The 13,319-nt window shown below is 34.1% G+C and overlaps 1 protein-coding gene across 1 annotated transcript in view; it reads left to right on the top strand.

Annotated features, from left to right (window-relative positions):
* Positions 1-3,923: 3,923 nt before the first annotated feature.
* Positions 3,924-13,319, top strand: part of Dgkb (diacylglycerol kinase beta) — a 645,864-nt gene continuing 636,468 nt past the window's right edge. The window contains exon 1 of the mRNA XM_063238955.1: positions 3,924-3,996. The gene's annotated coding sequence lies outside the window, so the exon portion shown is untranslated. The remainder of the gene's footprint in view (positions 3,997-13,319) is intronic.

Here is a 13,319-nt window from a genome sequence, read left to right as displayed (position 1 = left end):
TCGTACTCTAGCAGAAAATACTGTTAGTTGCCCAGGTAACCTCTAATTGACTTCAGTCTCTGTTACAGTTGTTACTTCTATTTCTTAGAAATGGCTGGTCACTGTGATGCATATTGTATAAAGTAACCGAAGACAGTCAAGTACTCTGATTCTTGCTTGCAAACCTCATAAAAACCTCCCTTCCTGCGCGTTTAAAGGCTGACATTTCTTGATTTCAATGTCTGTCAACATTAAATATATCTGCCTTCAGTCCTGGGTGATGTGTCATATTTCTGCTCACCTTTGAACTTTCCCTACCCTTCTCCCCAGACCCTAGATCTCCTGGCTCCTTTTCCATTTCTAAGAGATCTATCCTGTCCTTCATGCATGCCTGTAAACCCAGCGCTCTACAGTCTGAGGACCACCATGAGTTTGAAGCTGTAGAAAACTACATAATGACACCTTATCTCAAAAACAAAACAAAACAAAGAATCCTAGAGCTCTCTTTGTTGTTTGTCTATTTATCCTTTAGTATTCTCTTTGTACTTCACCTTACTCAAATAGTGGATACTATAAGATATTTAAGATTGTGTGACTGTTTTATTTCAGTCAATATTGTATTTTCCAATGTATCCATTTTCTTACAAATGCCTTAAATGTACCCTCCTTTATACCTAACGAGTGTTTATTAATACCACATTTTCTTTATCTATTCGTGTGTTGATGGGTACACTGAATACTTCCAGGATTCAATAGGGTCACAGAGAATTTCTAATTTTAGCTCTTAGAGAAATCCCCATGCTGATTTCCATACTGTGTACTAGTTGGCATTTCTACCAAAAAAGTAGGCGAGTTCTTTCATCACTACAGACATACCACACCATGACTTCTTTCCCTGTGGCAGATGGAATCTAAGTGCTGCTTTAATTTGTATTTTATTAATGGCCATACAAGTTGAAAATCTTTATACATTTCTTGGCCATTTGTACACCTGAAAAATGTTTATTCATTTCACTAGCCCATTTCTTGATTGGGTCTTTTGTTTTAGGTGATCTAATTTTCTTGAGTTCTAGGTAGTATTATTCAGGAATAACTGGCAAATAGGTTTTATTTATTTATTTATTTATTTTTTTTTTTTTTTTTATTCTGTAGATGTTTCTTCACTCCACTAATTGAATTCTTTGCTGACATTCTGAGGATTGTTAGAAAATATTTTGAAAACTCATACTACTATAAATTGAAGTGTCTAGAGGAATTAGACATATTTTTAGAAAAATGCAACCTTCTAAGTATAAACAAATGATATAAAACTCTAAGTTGATTAATGACAAACAGTGAGATTGAAAGAATAAGAAACAAGGATACATAAAGGACCTGATGAATTCACAGCTAAATTTTACCAGATCTTTAGAATTATTACCAGTTACCTGAAAAATTTTCATTAAACAAAATTGGAATAATACTTCTTAATTCACTCTATGAAGCCACTCTGATTTGAAAAGTAGACAAGGACCTAACAACAAGAACAAAAGAAAATGACAAGCCAATATCATCAATAAACATATTTGCAAAATCTTCAATAAGATTCCCTCAAACAAAATTCAATAACACATTACAAAGATCATAAGCAAAGGAATTCAGAGATGGTTCAAGATATGTACACCAATAAATATACTACATACATATAATAAAAGATAAAAATTACCAAATCTCAACTGATTTTCAGAAAAATCATTCCCACAAATTCAGCATCCTCTCATTATAAACCCCGAAGGAAACAGTGAAAAAAAATCCCTTTGTTCAAAGTAATAAAAGCCATGTACAACAAACCCTTGACCAACATTATAATGACCAGGGGAAAAAATGAATGGTTATTATAAAATCAGGACCAAGAAAATGGAATTCATTTTCATGACTCTTATTCGTATAGTACTTAAGATGTTAGAGAAATTAGGCAAGCAGAAGAGAAATGCAAGGTATAAATGGGAAAAGATACAGTCAGATTACCCCATATGCAGATGATACAACTCTTTTTGGAAGACCTAGAAACTACTCCAGAACATGGTTCTGCCCAAGACAGTGATGCACACAGTACAGACTCAAACCCATGCATATACAGCCATCTTGGCAACAGGACCAAAATATACACTGGAGAAAAAAACAGCACTGTTAATAGACAATGCTAAGAAATCTGCATATCCACATGCGGAAGGCTAAAAACTAGATCAGCATCCCTCATTTGTACTGAGCTCAAATCAAAACTGACTAAAAACTGAGGTGAAAATAATAGAAACTGAAATTACTAGAAGAGAGCACAGAAACACCTTGAAGATATAAACATAGGGAAGTGCTCCATGCAAAGGACCCTAATTAGCAAGAATCAAGAAATTGAAGAGCTTCTGTGCAGCAAAGTACCATCAATAGAGTAAAGGGACAGTTCTAGAGAGTGAAAGAAAATTTTTGTGAGTTACTCTTTTTTTGAGGTTTAATATCTAGAACACATAAAGAACTAGTAAAAATTAACTCCACAAAACAAATAACCAAGAAATAAATGGGTAAATGAATTGAACAGACACTTTTTAAAGAAGTACAAATGACTAATAAATATGTCAAAAATGTTGAGCAAATTTAGGAAAATTAATCGTTAGAATTTAGGAAAATGCAATTGAGATTTCATCTCACTGCAGTCAGCATGGCTATCATAAAACATACAAGAAAACATATAAACTGGAGAATATACATGGTGGGAAAAGATAAGGAATTCTTGTACACAATGGATACTAACATGAACTAGTAGAACTATGATGGCAAATAGTATGGAGATTCCCCAAGAATGTCAAAGTATACATAACAATGTGATGTAGCTATAGCACTCATTGGCATATGTCTGTTCTAAGGATCTTCCTCCTAAGTTAGACACAGTACCTGCCACCCTACAATTTAAAGGAAAAAAGGTTTGTTTTGATTCACACTTCAGTCCATCATGGACTGGTTTCATGGCAGGATAGCCATGAAGTCTTGTTCATCTCATGGTGAACAGGAAGTTGAGATTTTAGAGAGGAGCTAGGCAGTGAGATAAACCCATTAGTGCCATGCTTCTGAGCACATGTGTCTCATGAATCAGAACTAGACATGAATTATTACAATTCAACCCAAATTCAGACCAGCATACTGTAGGACCCTTGCGTACACACATGTATTGCAGTGTAATCACTATAGACAAGCTATGAAAACAGAATATTGAGAGATATATGGAGAAATGGTGTGGTATCACATGGAATGTAATTACACCATAAAGAAGAATGTAACCACATTATTTACAGAAAAATTGATGCAAGTGGAGATTGTTTGGTTAGTTGAAATACGTCAGTCACAAAGTAAAATATCACTTTTTCTCTTATATGAGCAATCCAGGAAAAAAAAGTGAGTACATTAATATAGAAGGTAGATTTCTATAGAAGTAGAAGGTAGATTATTGGTAAATTATTGGAGCTGTGGAAAGGGGCAGAGGGAGTGAAGAGGAGGAAACAGGATAAAAATATTCAAAGTAAGTTATATAAAAATACAATATAATAATACCAGTCAATATTCTATTATTCTATATTGTTAACTGGTAAATAAATTTCAGAGTTTGAGGACATAGAAATGTTATTTATCCTGACCTGATCTTTACGTATTATATATATATATATATATATATATATATATATATGTATATATATATGCAAAATTATTACAAGGTATGCCATAAATTATACAATTAAAATAATAATAGTATATTATAATAAAGAAGATACTTTTTTAAAAATTTGCTTTCAGTTTTCACTTATCTGATAAATCAGTTTCCAAATACTTTTATTTCATCTGAATCAATTATGTAAGAATTTTTTAATAGGTGGGATTAGCACAAAGGTGATAGATTCTTGATGTTTTTCTTTTTGAAAAGGTATTTCAGCGGGGTGTGACAGTGCATACCTGTAATCCGAGCACTCGGGAGGCTGAGGCAGGAGGATTATGGTGAGTTCAAGATCAACCTGTTCTACGAAATGAGCTCAAGGCCAGCCTGAACTGCATAGGGAGAACCTGTATCAAGAGATTAAAAAAAAAAAAAATCTACTCCTTTACTTTTGCCTTGAATATAAAATTTGAGTTTAGTGAACTTTTTTTTACACTTAATAATATTCCATATTCTTATTCTTTTACTTCCAGAGACCAGCCACTTTTTTCTGCTGACTTCTTTGAAAATTTTGTCTGACTTTGCTTTTTCTTCAGTTTGAATTTTATGGGCCTGGCTCTGGTTTCTTTTGTTTTTGGTTTTGGATTTTTTTTTTTTCCTTCCTGGTATTCTCAAAGCTTTTGTTAATTTTGGAGAATTCCCAGCTGCACAATATCTCTTCACGTTCTTTCTTAGTCTTTTCCTTGTCCTTAAGATAATCTCCATTATGTTACATTTATATTATACCCATTTTTAATCACTTCATAATTCTTGTATATCCCGTTCTAATTTTCCTTTATTTTTCTGCTGCATTTAATTTTCAGTAAACACGTTGGGCATATTTTTAAGACGCTAGGTTCTCCTCTCAGCTCTGTTCAGTCTGTTAATAAGGCCATTTTAAAACTTGAATATCTTTATTACCATGCTAGAGGTTTTGGCTTTCTTGCATTCCCATTTGATTTTTTCATAAAATATTTGTCTCACAGTGTTACCTGTCTCTGTTGAACGTTGTCTGTATTCAACAAAAATTAATATTAATCACTGTTGGACTGGTGATGTAGCTCAGAGGTAGAGTGATGGCCTAGCAAGCGTATGGCCCTGAGTTCAATTCCAGGTACTACCAAAAATAAATTTAAAAAAAAAACAAGAAAAATTAATCATTGCTTTATTTCCTACTTAAATAATTTTTGTTGTAAGACAAACATGTTGTTTTGCAATAAAACTAAGTAATGATGCTTTATTGGGATGATTTTCATTGATAAGGCTGAGAACCCATTCAATGTTTGCTGTACTGTAGATGACACAGCGGGGATTAAACTTCCTCTGGTTTCTTTTTCTTCCCATTAATTGTTGTTTTCTTTGAGGACTCCATTTAAATCATGGTCCGCATCTTGCATGTTCTCAGTTGTGACTGAGTGGTGCATGTTACTGATAGGAAACTCATAGAATTCTGTGGATAAATATTGGTGTTTTGGGTGGCTCTGAACCCTTTGGTGGTGTCCTTAGATAAATATATTGTTTTTCGTCATTTGACCCTTTGCTTTTCATCTCTATATAAAATAAGAATAGAAGCTGCACCTTGAGTTGTAGCTGGCCTTCCCCAGATCAGAGTACTGTCACTGAGAGCTGTCTTATTATAGGGAACATATGAGCTTGATGCAAACTGCATGCTTTCCCCTATTGTATGGCAAACGAGTTACCTTTTCCTTTTCTCTCCCAAAGTGGAAGGGGAAGGGATTTTTCTCCTGCCTTCTCTGTGAGTATTTGGAGGACCAGGCTTAAATGTCATTACCATTCCCTGCCTCCACTGACTTGTGTGGGAAACTGACTTCAGCTGTGATTTTAGGCATGGTTTGCTGATCTTTTCATCTTTGGGGTGATCCCCTGCTTCAGTTTTCTGATGAATCTGATGGACACTGATTTTCATTTTGTTCTTACTCTGAAAGTGAGACTAATGACTTTCAGGCTTTTTGAATACAGAATTGAGACTGGAAAGTCAGGAGAATTCACCTTTTATATATTCATTGATTCGTCCTTGACAATTCTTCTCAAATAGCAACTATTACGGAGAAAACTTCCATTCCATTTCCTTCATATTTCCACTTAACTGTGTTCTCTTTTCTTTCCCAGCCCATTTACTGTTACTGTTGCTCTCAATGCATTTTCAGTCTGTGCCTCATTTAAAATCCACAGTGTAAGGGAAATTGTGTATGTGTGTGTGTGTGTGTGTGTGTGTGTGTGTGTGTGTGTGTGTTTGTGTGTGTGTGTTTTACTTTACTGTGCCTAACATCATGTCTGGTACAGAGGACACAATTTTCTTGTACAAGGATAGTAAATATGATGATGTTGATGATGCCTGCCTTAAAACTTACACATTTTCATGGGGGTAATAGGAACATTGATATAGATTTTAGAGCAAATAGGAAAGTGACAATAGCTTTGAAAATATAATTGCTGAACACATGTTATGGAAATTGATGGGCAGTTCAAACTTTGTGTTCCCCAGATGTAGAAAAAAATCTGAGTCTAAAATAAAGAGTCACTAAGTAGAAAGGATGGGTTACAGAGGCATCAGTATGACAGGACAAAAAGACATTTGAGCAAGGATATGATGGGAAAGATCAGGACAGTAGCCTGAAGACTCACCAATCCGTGGTGCAAGATTGTCTAAGGCTGTCTAAGGCTAACAAGGCTGAGCAAGATGCTTGACGTGCTTCTGTTTCTTTATGAAGTACAAGGCAAAGTCATCTGTTTTGAGTAAGAATGTCGACTGAAGTGGGAGCCTTGAAGAGAACATATTGCATAAATGTAATGAAAATAATAGACCAATTTTCTTTGACAAGATAAATAAGAGCCAGTGCCTTAACGAGGAACAACTCGAGAGAAAAAGAACAGAGTTTTTCATATAAAAGTCTGACATAAAAGCTGGTCTGTAGGTGGCTCATAGGTGAGTATGTGTGGGGCGACCAGATATCTGGGCCACTAAGCACCTTACAAGAGAAATGGAGGCTGAAGCCACCATTGACGTCATGCATATGACAGAGGCCATAAAGCAGGCACCTTGACAAATAGGCATCTACTAAATCCCATTGATTGTGGCTAAGGAAAGGAACTGTGATGAATTTCGTGAATGGATGTGCAAAAAACTAAATACTTTTCATGTTAGCACCTTACAGTAGTTCTGGATTCTCATGTAAAGTGTTTAGCAGCCTACATCCTGATCCTCCTGGTACTTTTCTCTTTTTATTTTAATACATTTTAGGTATCAGCAGTGGGCAGATCATCCGAATCGTTCTGCTGATAAACTCAGTCCTTTGAGGTGCACTCTACATGTGTAAGAGCTGCTTCATCTAAAGACTAATGCTTTAATTGGAGTCTAGTTAAACATATTCTCATTACTTGGTGCAAAATTATACCATTCGACAAGTAGTTGACAAACTAAAATTTATCATGGAAATATTAGGACTTAGGACTATTTGGACATGAACTGTCAGAGGCTGTTTCTGCTAGAAATTTATTAGCTCCAATAGCTTCACATGGTTTGGGTAGCTCAGAACTGTGCTTTAAAATAGGTCCCCTTGGTCTTGGTTGCATAGATACCTTGATTTGCATTCCAATAAAATTATAATCTAGAAAAATCAGAGTTTTTTATCAGAGGAAACCTCTCCCTGTGCAGAAGCAAAGAGGAACTAAAACAAGTATAGAACAATAAGAATTCAAATGCGTTTTGAACATAGCCCAAGGATTTAGTTATTTGTTGCTCTCTTATCTGGCATTTTTGTATTGATTTAGCAAAATATATTAATATGGTACTATGTAAGCAAAAGAACAAAATGCATATCAAAAATGATTCATTAAATTAGCTAATTTCTCTCATTTTTATTGTCTTATCTTTGATTTCTCATCTAATGTAACATAAAACATAGTGTTGCATCAGTTTGACTGCCTTGGGTCATGGTACCCGGATGTTGACCCAGACTTAGAGCAAAGGTAAAGTTCTTGTAACTTAAGGCACTCATGAGAATCTCACATGGACAAACACAAAGATGTGGACAATCCAGTCTGCATATTAAAGAAAACTCTCATAGAAACAGGGATAGATTAATCATAAATTCATTAGTTGAATTTAGACTTAGACAGCACGTGTGTGTGTGTGTGTGTGTGTGTGTGTGTGTGTGTGTGTATGCATGCATATGTGTGGTACTGGTAATTGAAGCCAGAGCCAGACCCTGAATTGCACTGCTAATTCCTTTTAGTTTTATTTGTTATTGTGAGACAGGGTCTTGTAAAAAATCACTATATTGCCCAGGCTGGACTCCATCTTGTGATTCTTCTGTCTCAGTCTCGCAGAGCACTGAGATTCAAGGTAGTAACCACCAAGCTCTGTGAAGAGGTACAGGACATAGAGATAAGTGTTACTGTTATATTGCTGAGCTTGATGAATATTAAATAATAAGTACTTTTAAAATAATTAAATAATAAGTACTTATTATTAAATAATAAGTACTTTAAGCATTGTGAAAGAAAAATAAGAAAATATGATATATGGGCCTCTAATGCTGAACTGTGAATTTTCAAGTACCTTTCTTGGGATAAATTTACAATATTGAACTTATAAAATACTTTCAGCATTTGGACAGATCCTTATAAAACCGTTCATACAATTTTTGCAAATATACTTTTTTTTTGAAAATTTCCCATCCGATACATCTTCCAAAAAATTAAAATAAAAATTAATATAGTATTTTGTCCTACCTATGAGTTTAAAATGTAATTGGAGAGAGAAAAACATATAAGTAAGACTAACAATGTAACTCAGCCCACAGTGGTTGGCCAGCATACACAGGCCCTAGGCTGAATCCCCAGAAAAGTAAACAAACAGACAAACAAAACCACCGATGAATATAGTAATGTATTATGTTTCCCTGCATATTTGTTTTATAAAGTCAACGTGAATTAATGGATCTATATAGTCATTTCTTCTGATAAATTATCTTACACAAACTATAAATTATAATAAACACTCAAAACACAGACACAGGCACAGACACATACACACACACACACACACACACACACACAAGTGTGGTCCACGTCTAAAACTGAAGTGGCAAATTCAGGAATAGTTGGTTAATCTGTTGCATTATTTTTGGAGTTTTTCTTCAAAATGTAGACTGTTTTTTCCAAACCTATGGGTTTGTCTACTTGGGATTCTCATCAGTGCCTTCAGTTATAAAAACTTCATCTTTGCTTAAAATGTGGGTTGTAAGTCATAATTATAAAAAGAATATAACATAAGAAAGTTTGAGTTTAAAGTTTAATAAATCATTTTATGTCATATATGCCTGACATATACATCAAATAGAGTGTACCTTATATACTTCATGACATTAAGTGCTCAGAAAGTGTGTATTAGCAACTGTACTTTTAGCTGATACAAAGCTAGTGTAAATGATTGACATTTCAGGTATTAATTACATTCCATACTTATTGAACATAGCTTAATCAAGCTTCTATTATGTTGCCTTAGACAACATAATTTCAAATTTAAATGGCATTTACGTTGTAGAAGTAAAATGGCTGAGCTGTTACAGCGTCCTCTACAGCCACATTGTGAAGACACAATTGACCTTGGTTTCCCCACCATCATGTATCCTCAAGGTGAATTACCTCTTTGTTTTTCTGTATCTTCAACTGAAAATTGCAAGTGACATAGTGTCTGTCTCATATGATAGGGGTAATAATTAATAGAGGTGACATTCTTTATTATATAGGTCCTAGAGACTAGCACAAAAATGTTTGTTGTTAATAAAAATAAACATGTTTTGATGCACAAAAGACAAAACAAATGAGCATAAAATGTTATTTCAGTTTTTTTTAAAACAATTCAGAAAAATAGTTCCATAAAAGTGAATTGTTTCTCACATGTATTTGCTTTTATGATGTTTAGTAGCATTTTTTGTTTGCATAAAGCATCATGAATGACATCACAGCTTGTCATGATTATTACAGTGCCTGACAGTTTCCCCACTGTTTTTATGCCCTATTGATGTACAAATACTTCCAGGGCAAATAATCCCTGAATTCAGAGCACGCAAATTGAGTAAAGAGTAATTGACTTTTAGAAGTACTAACTTACTGCTTCAATTGTGAAATTTATTCTTGTAGGCAAAATAACATATAAGGAAGACCATGTGAAATTTTAATTTTGAATGTTAGCCAAAAGAAGTTAGTTTGAAGTCTTTGGTTCTGTATAATTATAAACTACAAATAAGTGTCAAATGAAGCCTTTATTTCCAATTCATTATTGAATACCTTCTCACAATATTCCAAGAAGTGGTATGAAGATGAATTGCAATTAGATATAGATACAGATATAGATATAGATATAGATATAGATATAGATATAGATATCATGTAGATATTAATAAAAAGGATAGTCTCTCTAAAGCATAAAAGAATTTTTAGACTATGATTTTGCAAAAATATCACCTCTTTCAGGCAATTTTTCTTTATGTTAAGATTTCTGATCATCTGACATTTAAAAATGTGGTTACAATATGCAGACAAGAAATCATTCACTACAGGATGTAATGAATTGGCTTTTAAAGTCACAGCTGTTTGGGCTGGGTGGGTCACAAACACGACTGCGCTTTCCCTCTGCTATTCTTCCAGATGGAGGCAAAGGAATTGTGCAATAGAAAATCATGACAAAGAATATTAGACACTTTATTACATTTAACTGAGGTTAATCATGACTTTTCCTTCTTTGCAAACACATTTTATTATTTTAATTTCCAAACGTACCTGCCAGTCAGTATATATTGAGAAAATCAATTGGAAAATGAATCTTTAGTTTCTAAAACTAGCTTCAAAGAAAAATACCATGCAGGGACTGATTTTACAACAGTGAGGTTAAGGATAGTGAAATTTGTTCTTCAGATTCTGCAATTGTGTTTCATGTGTCTATTAAAAAACCTTATCTTCTAAATCCATCTCTATACCTAATCTACATGTATTTCCATTTTTTTAAGTTTTTGGTTGTTGTTGTTGGTACCAGGGATCGAACTCATGACCGTGTGCTTGCAAGGCAAGTGCTTATGCCACTGAGCTAAATCACCAGCCCCATGTATTTCCATGTTTAATGAACAGTGCAGGTAGCTATCATTACCACTGCAGTTTTATACAGACCTTTTTTTTTTTTTTTTTAAGTTACTGGCCTTTCTGAAAGTTACAGAGATCCAAATTGCAATTTAGTCAAATTTTACTTTAAGGTTAAATCAAATACAGCAGCAGCAGCATCAACAACAAAACCTACTCAAGCCTCCTTCTATCTGCATTTTATCCTAAATTATTCTCATACTATAAAATATAAACTAGATTTAATCACTTTAGTTGCTTATACCTTCTGTACTGATTTTCTTGAAATTTGTGAATGGTCTTTAAAAGATTCAAATATTGAATAGAGATTATCTTTTCTATTTAAACTATGATTCAGTGCAATTATTTGATCCTACATATCAATGCAATTTGAAAATCCTTTTAGTGCCTTCTTTTTGCAGAGTTCTGCAAAAATTTGGATATAATTTGTCCTATAAATCTAGTATACAGACAAACACAGAAATGGCCTCTGGCATGTGAGGGCGAGCTGAGGGATAGCCTTGAAACGTTAGAGCAGGCACAGAAGAGGTCGTTAAATATGTCTCTCTTGCCTTTCTAGACAAAAAAAGAAAAACAAACAAACAACCAGTATATGTGTGCCTTTGCTTTTTATAAACCATTGGTCTACATAATAAAGTGAGGTCATGCAATATAAAATGTGGCCACTTTCAGGAACTCTATGTGGAATACCATTGCTCAATCAATTATACCGTACTATACATCCATCACTAAGACAGCCAAATAAATGGCTGGGCTCTATTACAGCCTGCTAATTTCTCATATGTAGCTCCCATTGCAAAAACTACAATTTCTTGGTCATAGCTTTCCTATGTTGTGCTTTAAATTATTTTTTGTTGCATTTTCTATAATTCTACATTCCTTAAATATGTATCTAGCTTGGGCACTCACGTGTTGTAGGTGCCTGAAAAAGGAGTGTATAGCTTTCTCACTGACTTGTGTGATTTTTTCATTGCTCAATCAGACTGCTTTACATCGCCAAATTACCTTTTTTGGAAGAGGAAGCATCCTCACTCCCAGATTTAACAGTTTCCTCCCAGTTCACTGATATGCCTACTACTGCTAAAGAAACCATATATATTCTACCATCTTCACTGAAATATAACTTTACTTACAGATACATACACGAATATTAATTCATAAGTTCTGCACTTAGTAACTGCAGAAAGGGATTCAAGAAAAGCAGATGCATTAGTCATAAAAACTGATCTTCTGGAGGGTGTGTGTGTGTGTGTGTGTGTGTGTGTGTGTGTGCACGAGTGTGTTCATATGCATGCACAGGGATATGAGGAGCTCTGCCAGGCACCCTTCTGTGTATTTTACATGATTCATATTCCTTGATTCCCTCAACCACTATATAATTATCCTCAGTACACAGGAGAGAAAATTTGTCCAAGGTCATGCAGCTAGCCATTAGAGAGCTGGAAATTGAAATGTGTCTGCTTCATGGCATACCAGAGTCCAGTGGAAAACGACTAAAACGACCTTCCCAGAAAAAGCCACAGTGATCTCTCTGGTCAGTTTCCTCTACTGTAAATACAAGAATTGAATTACATGAGGTCTAAGGGCCTATCCAAATGCAATATTTTATGAGCATTATTTTTTTTAAAGAAAGTTCAATAAAATCATGACTTTTCTGAGTGTCCCATAACCTTCAACTTATGTCTAGTGATTTATAGATTTGAATCCAGGGGGAGAGTTTCTATATGACAGTCAGTTCCACTTAGAAAGCAAGTCTCATCACTAAAGTCAAGATGGGTTGATTTAAATCATGTGTATAAATTTCAATGACTCGATTGTTCTAAAACATTGAGTACTTAGGCAGTTCAAATAAAAGATAATGATACATTTATTTTTGAGGCAATATTTTCTTTAAAAAGCAGGTGCTATGACTAACTGAGCAGCATTTCTGGTCCCAATACTTTGCATATGATTGGTGTTCAGTAAGTGTTTTGGATATAATTAACATGACAATACAATTTTAACCATTAGTTTACATCAAGGGAGTTGATTAAAATAGATTCATAGTACTAAAAATAATGTCATTTTTTGTTTTTGCTTGTTTTTTGACAACTATCTAAGTGAGAGAAACAAAAAGTCAGTGAAAACTGCTATCGTTTTAAGAACTCATGCACATACATCATAAGTGTGTACTAATTTATTTTCTTTAAGTTTGTAAAGTAGTAACCATAATGTTAGGTACAGAATTGAAAGTTAAAAGACTGTAAAGCCAGCTCTATAAGTATTTTGCTCAAGGATTAAATAAAATCCTTTATGATTCTGGTTCGTAAAATGGTCAGGAAATGAAATTCTAGAGAATTTTATTGATTGCATTTGGAAAGTAAAAATCCATTTGGCATAATATTGGGCATGGATATTTATTGTGCAGTTTTGTGAGGTTTGTGAGTGACAGACCAGAAAGGATACTTAGAGACCATGAAAACTG

This window comes from Cavia porcellus, unplaced genomic scaffold (genome assembly GCF_034190915.1).
Source record: "Cavia porcellus strain 051 isolate PalLab524CR breed Dunkin Hartley unplaced genomic scaffold, mCavPor4.1 scaffold_2, whole genome shotgun sequence".
Classification (NCBI taxonomy): Eukaryota; Metazoa; Chordata; class Mammalia; order Rodentia; family Caviidae; genus Cavia; species Cavia porcellus.
Note: the sequence above shows the minus strand (reverse complement) of the source record. Positions and strands in the feature narration are given on the sequence as shown.